We start from the raw sequence: 7,244 nt of genomic DNA, 5'->3' as shown, positions 1-7,244 counted from the left end.
TTGGTCAATCTTAAGGCGGATCCGGACGTGCTGTGGACTATCTACGGAGGGACGACACTTGGAGTCCTAAAGACTTGTTCTTGTTCGGTTCGGGCGCAGCAAGGGAAGGCACGCAACAAAGAGTATGCATCTAAACTATGCTAAATGATTATGTGTAAATAATATGTATTCCTGGCTTAATGGTTGTTTCCGCATGATTTATGAATTGTCATATGTATCATAACCTAACACTTTCATACTTGAAAGGTTTCTCCTTTACAACAATCATCATACAATTTTACAAAATACAAATCTTTTAAAGTTTAAGGATGTTTGGAAAAGTGAAAACCTTTCTCCAAACTATATCACATGAACATTCATCCTTTTATGTTGAAATGCAAGTCCTATTTTCAATATTCAATGATGCTTAAGTGAGAGTCATTACTCCTTAAACTAGAATCAATTATAAGTTATGGAGGATATTAAAGGTGGGGCCTTCTTAACATTAAAAGGTTTAATCTTTAAGAATCAAGTCTCCTAATTTCAATATTCAAGTTCAATATTCAAGTTCAATATTCAAGTTCTATTTCAATAACCAAAACCATGGATACTTTGTGATGAGAAACTCATCTAAAGTGGAGATTTTTAGAGAATTGAATATGTGTTGGACACACTTATTATTAAGTAGTTGTTTGGAATTCGGATCTCAAGCACAATTATACCATTTCAATATCGTCATTTAAATAATGTCATTTCAATATCGCACTTTCAATACCGCATTTCAATACCGCATTTCAATACCGCAATTTCAATATCGCACTTTCAATATCGCAATTCCAATAACGCACTTTCAATATCGCACTTTTATTTTATATGCTTGCAATTTCAATTCCGCACACTTTACTCACCTTTTTTAAGGTAATGTGTTTTGTACGCATTTCAATAATTCCTACTATTTGTGATGATGCTTTACACACTACAAGAAAATTTACATACAGAGGCAACACCTTGAGGCAATTCATTTTTTATGGCCTCTAAAAGTGCTTTTTAGCATTAGTTAATTAAGGTAGCCCCTAAAAGTTATTTTTAGGGTCGGTGAAATTTAGCCTGCCCCTAAAAGTACTTTTTAGCATTGCCAAAATAATGGTTGCCCCTAAAAAGTTTCTTTAGCATCAAAAAAAATTAAGTTGCCCCTAAAAAGTATCTTTTAGCATTAATGAAATAATAGTTGCCTCTAAAAGTAATTTTTAGCGTCAATAAAATTTAAGTTCCCCCTAAAAGGTACTTTTTAGCATTAATGAAATCATGGTTGCCTCTAAAACATTTTTTTTAACGTCAGTTAAATTTTAGTTGCCCCTAAAAGTACTTTTTAGCATTAATGAAATCATGGTTGCCTCTAAAAACTTCTTTTTAGCATCGATGAAATTGATTTTGCCCCCTAAAAGTACTTTTTTAGCATTAATGAAACAATGGTTGCCTCTAAACATTCTTGTTAGCATCAATAAAATTAAGTTGCCTCTAAAAGTACATTTTTAACATTACTGAAATAATGGTCGCCTATAAAAACTTCTTTTTAGCATTAGTAAATTTGTGTTGCCCCTAAACGTTTCTTTTTAGTATCGATTACCTCTAAGGTTCATTTTAGCATTACTAAAATTGATGTTACCCCTAAAAGTTCATTGTTAGCATTAGTAATATTAGATTTTCTTCTAAAAGATTGTTTTATAATATAGAAATTTAGATTGCCCCAGAATGTTAATTTTTTGCATTAGTGAAGTTTAGGTAGCTCTAAAAGTCTTTTCAACAATTATTTGAAATTTAGAGTGCCCTAAAAGTTGTTTTAGCAATAGTAAAATATATATTACCATCACTACTAGAAAAAATGTCTAGAGGCATACAACGATTATCGTTAAGGGTTTTTAACGACGGAAAATTTTCGTCGTCATGTTCATTGTTAGTTTTTAGAGGCATACAACAACCTTAATAGCCGAAATTTTACAATGTCAGTATTATTATATAATATTATAAAAATAAAAATAATCAATGAAAACAAAAGGTAATTTCATTCCTGGAAAAAAACATTTACATCATTTAGATGAAACCATAAAATCACATCCATTCATCATAAAAGATAATCTGTATGTTTAAGTTCTAAATAATCTTCAAATATCAGTATAAGTTCCTCTCCTTTAGGTTATGATTATGTTATGTGTTATTCCTCCTCCGTAAACACACATAATCCAATCAGAAGACTGAAATTCCTCGCTATGATGATTGCACGGTGAACACCAGCCAAATTGATTGCACAAAAAGCCCTGTAACTTGGATCCTGCAAGGCTGGTAAATTTCACTTCAAAGTTGTCAACTATGTTACCAATTCTGACCAATTGAGAACTCCTGAGAATAAAAAGGAAACATAAGGTTCATGTTCCAAGCCTAAAAACGTCAACTAAAAGTCTAAAACGTTCAAATTCAAATGATTTGCTATCAGCTCCATGTGGAATAAAATATGTTTGACTGACTAACTTTATAACAGAACCAATTGCCAAAAGACGAGATAGCAATCAGTCGTGCAACTAGGAATGACGAGGAGATAACAAATATTGGGCTTAAACCTGACTGTGTATCTAACTGCATGTTAAGCTGGCCAAAAAGAATGGTTTGACAGGGTTAGTTCTAAACAACAAATAACATCTAGCTGTTCTGTTTGTTCCTTTGACTTCACTATATTGTTAATCTTATTTATTACTCTTTAAGAGCCTTTCCTAATCATTAACATTGTATGTTGCAAACTTGCAACCAGTTGTGATTTGTGAATGTAACCCAAAACCTGGATTAAAAAACAATAGTCTACATCATCGTATTTTATAGAAAGTTCTGAGAAGATGCAAATGCACAGGAAGAGTAGAAATTGTTACACTATCCCCAAAAAACCAGTAGCGGAACTTTTTCATTCACAAAACAATGATTAATAACATTCCCCTCCCAATATCAGTTTTGTTCTCATCCCGACTCTCTGTTTTATAGGGGAGAGGAATCCCTTGGAACTCATAAGTCATGAGCATTAGCAATTGCAACACTCGTGTTAATAAGAGAAGGATCAATGACACATCCTAGGCTCGATCTTAACTGACATAAGAATATGGCACCCTAGATTCTAGTATCTCTGATATATAATAATAATGCAAGTATCTCTTTGTTTCAAAAGTCTAGCAAAAGAAAACAATCAGGGATAAAACAAGAAAAAAGTTAAGGACATAATTTTCAAATTAAAGAAGCAAAAGTACATGTAATGTTGTTTAGTTTAAGCTAAACATAATCCCAACATGTTGAGGGTTTTAACATTTCATATCCACCCATAAACATTGAGGCCTACTTTGTATTTTTCAAACTGAAACGTACTTCATGGTCCAGTTTAAATACGAAGTATATAATGTATATATTTTCTAAACAAAGTTGTAGAATTTCAGTTCACTCTATATCAATCCCAAAAATACCACCATGATTCTTTTAAAAGTCAAGGGTACTGCAGGGTTACTTGTAAGAGTGAATAAAAATAATGAAGCACTTAATAACGTAGTCCAAACAGAAAATTAAGATCAATATAAGACGACTTTTATACATACATCACATAGTTCTGAACTCCCAGCAGTAGCATCTTCGATCATAGGCTTATAGCCTCAACTTGAAACCCACCAAAGAAAATTATCTGGCCCTTTACTGCACAAAACGAGGGAGAGTTTCAGAGTATGAATTACCTCTAATCAATAATAATAACCACACATTACAACAAGTCATGATCATGTTCTTGTTTCCGTCCTGAATTAAAACTCTTAACGCAATTTGAACTAGTAACATGAAAACTCAATATTCAACTCCCTTCCTCCGTTCCTCCGGAATTAAAATTAAAACTCTCGTACATTGATATTGTAATTACAACCAGTAACACGACAACTCAATCCCGACAACAAACGAATTAACGGAATGAATGGTAAAAGAACCAGTACCAATTACCAACCGTCAAAGATATGAAAGCATTGTCTTTGGAGAGTTATGTGAGAAGATATGCTCCGCTTGCTGCATCATCTTATATGTCACATGCAAGAACCAATTCCGAAATTAAATTTAAGCGCCAATCATTTGACATTGTTGTGTAGATTACATTAAAAAAAATGATTATGGAGTATGTGTTTTGGTGTTCTAAAGAAGTTGCTTGTTGTTCAGCATGCGCTTTGAGTCTGTAAATTCAACTGCATCCTACACCATAACTGAATTACTCCTTCTGCCTGTAAAAAATGTGTTGAAGCAGAAAGGCCTCAGGTTACAGATGCTAACATAAACTACTCTTTTTAACAGTTTACAGAGTTGAATGAATTGGTTACCTTTGGCAATTAAGTAAGGCTGCTTGCCTGATTCTCATCATCAAAAGCCTTCCTAAGAATCAATTTCTCCATGCATTTTTATTCTGGATTAATCTAATTACTAACACTCAAATATATTGTTGGGAATCAGAACAAACATAAGAGTCTACAACAGTTTTTAGATGGATTCCACAGGATACTTGATTCCCTCAGATTATTCAGTAAGATATGGTTTGATGTTTGAGGATTCGCTTCACTGTTATATAAGCTCATGTTGTCTAATTTCTTCCAAGATGCTTCTTGGCATCGATATTGTTTGCCTTCATAAATATCAAGGAAAACAATAACGAAAAATTATTTCGTTAGCATATAAATCAAAGCATCAATTTTGAATATAGCTAGGAAGTCAGGTCAACATGTATATCAAAGCATCAAATCTCAGAATTAGGAAGCACGAAAGCCCCACTGGTCTTGATATGTAACTATAACTAGATAGTCTTAACATATTAACCCTTTTACAAACCACATAGGTCTTGCTTAAGAAGATCGAGGCAAATATTTAATGGTGCAGATTTCTATTAAAACATTATGTTTCGAGGGAATGAGCAGAAAGGGGTAAGTGCAAAATCATCATAAACAAAGCAATACCCCCCGAACCCTTTTTCTCACTTTTCATGCTGGCCTCAAAACATGAACAATGTCAAGTAATGAAAGGTTTTATTACCTCAACTTCGATTTCTAGTCTAAGTGTCACTCGCTCTGCATCTCTGCCTGCAGAAGCAGCCTCTCTCATAACTTTCCTGAAAAATCAAATAGGAGCGTCACTATGAGAAATCATGTTGTCATAATCACTGCTTCCCTATCAATGCAAAAGTTCCTTTGAACACAGCTTTAATCAGTCAAGATTAAAGGGAAAAACAGTAAAGATCCTTGGCAATGCGGAAAATTGGCAATATATTTTCCTACTTAAAGCAAGTCCAACAATGAGCTACAAGTTATTGTATCTTGGCTTGCCACATTAGATTTTCAAGCTACAATACCTTGTAGCTCACTAAGATGAGCATGTTATAGGAAGTGACTAATATGTTATTGGAAATCCTGGAAATAATTAGAAGAAAAGGAAATATGAATCACCCAACAACTATTTTATCAACAAGTCAAAATAGATCAAACAGACACCTAGATGTTCTGTACCTTTATCTTCTTAAAGTACGTACTAGGAAAATCAAATTCTGAACAAGTAGGCCTGAATAATGCATGCATCCTCATCAATTATAAGAGTTAAAGGCCACACATAATAACCATCAACTCAGCCTTTAGGCAAGAGACTCAAAGAGGCTTCTCTTTGATTGTTACATTTAACTCTAAACAAATACTCACTCATCGCAAGAAACAACCAACAATTCAATCCGGTTGAAGTAACCAACAATTCAATCCGATTGATAAACAAGCAACAACCAAATTCATAAATCAAACATATCAATTAAAAAACCAAAATGCGGAAAATAGAAGCAAGAATTAAGAATAATTAGAACAGAAAATTACCTGAGATTTGAAGGGGATCGGAGAGAAAGAAAGTGACAGGTCGAGAGTAGTCAGTCACCATACTAATTAAGCGCTTGAAAGAGACAGAGTAATCCTCCATGAATGGCTGCTTCGAAACCCTAAGATAGAGAAAATGGGAAAAGACAAGTCAGTCAACAACCAAAATCACTTACCCAGCAAATGAAAAGATCCCAAAGATTTTAGGCGCAAATGAAATTTTCAGTCTCTCACCTCTCAATTGTCACTGGCGCTTAAATCAAATATTTTCGTGAAGGAGGGGAAGGGAGGTTTGAGAAAACGCGTGATTTGCAGATTTAATTCTGCTTTAGCTCATTAGCTGTCATTTTTTGGTTTTAAAAATTAACTTTTTTTTATTTGGAAAGGAATTAAAAAATTAACTTCAAATAAGATAAGTGCTTATAATTAGCGGTGAGCTAAATAAGCGAGTGTTCGAGTTTGAAATCGAAATCATTTTGGACTGAATTGGGAGTTCGGTCTTTTGAATTATTTAAATTATGGTATAAAGAGTATTATGTTGCATTTTATTTAACCGAAAAATGAAACATAACTTGTTTGAACAAATGAATCTTATTTGATAAGTCTTGTCGCCGACAAAAGAGTGAAATTATATACCTTATTGAAAATTATCTGAATTGATTGAGCTAAATGACCTACTTCGATATGTTTTTGTAAAAAGAATGAGTAGGTTATTTTATAAAAATTTTTTTTGTACTTTTCTTCATTATAAACCAATCAAATGAATAAATAGTTGACTATAAATATGAAATTTATTAATAAATAATTGGCCAAACAAAGTAAAATTGTTTATACTTCTTAGAAATATTAATAATAGAAGTTGCTTAATTTTTAGAGTTGGGCCAAACAATTCCTTATTGTATTAGAGAGAAATTTCTTATTTAAATTTTAATTTAAAGCAATATGAGATTTAGTTTATAGCAATATGGGCTTGTTATTATTATAATTGAAAAAAATGAAAAACAAGTTACGCCAAAACCTAAAACCCAAAACCCTAACCCAAAACCTTAATTTATTGGAACTAATTAAACTTGAATACTTGATTGATCTAAGTTGATTAAACTTGAAATTTTCCACTGAAATTTAATTTAAAACGATACGCAATTTTAGTTTATAGCCTTGAATATGGGCTTGTTATTATTATAATTGAAAGAAACTGATGAAACTTTAATACTTGATTGATCTGAAGAGGGGTTACATGTAGCACGTGGTGTTATCAGTTTGTGCAAAACTATTTTAGACTAATGTTGACTTGGTTTAACTTTTCAGTAATGCTTTAAAAAAAATTATGGTTCAACGACCGTGCTATAATCCCGCGTCCTC

At 32.6% G+C, this 7,244-nt stretch overlaps 1 long non-coding RNA gene across 5 annotated transcripts; it reads right to left on the bottom strand.

Moving 5' to 3' along the window:
- Positions 1–2,023: 2,023 nt before the first annotated feature.
- On the bottom strand, positions 2,024–6,250 carry LOC110777636 (uncharacterized). Of its 5 annotated transcripts, XR_002530518.2 has the most exons (6): positions 6,117–6,250; positions 5,886–6,004; positions 4,362–5,140; positions 3,998–4,265; positions 3,606–3,699; positions 2,024–2,376 (listed from the first exon to the last, which is right to left on the bottom strand). It is a non-coding gene; the product is annotated as an uncharacterized lncRNA (long non-coding RNA). The 5 variants fall into 5 exon arrangements; XR_008930939.1 differs by having other exon boundaries at positions 3,987–5,140; XR_002530516.2 differs by lacking the exon at positions 6,117–6,250 and having other exon boundaries at positions 3,987–4,265; positions 5,886–6,108.
- Positions 6,251–7,244: the final 994 nt, after the last annotated feature.

The sequence above is a fragment of the Spinacia oleracea genome, chromosome 1, assembly GCF_020520425.1.
Source record: "Spinacia oleracea cultivar Varoflay chromosome 1, BTI_SOV_V1, whole genome shotgun sequence".
Classification (NCBI taxonomy): Eukaryota; Viridiplantae; Streptophyta; class Magnoliopsida; order Caryophyllales; family Amaranthaceae; genus Spinacia; species Spinacia oleracea.
This window is presented reverse-complemented; position numbering and strand designations above follow the sequence as displayed.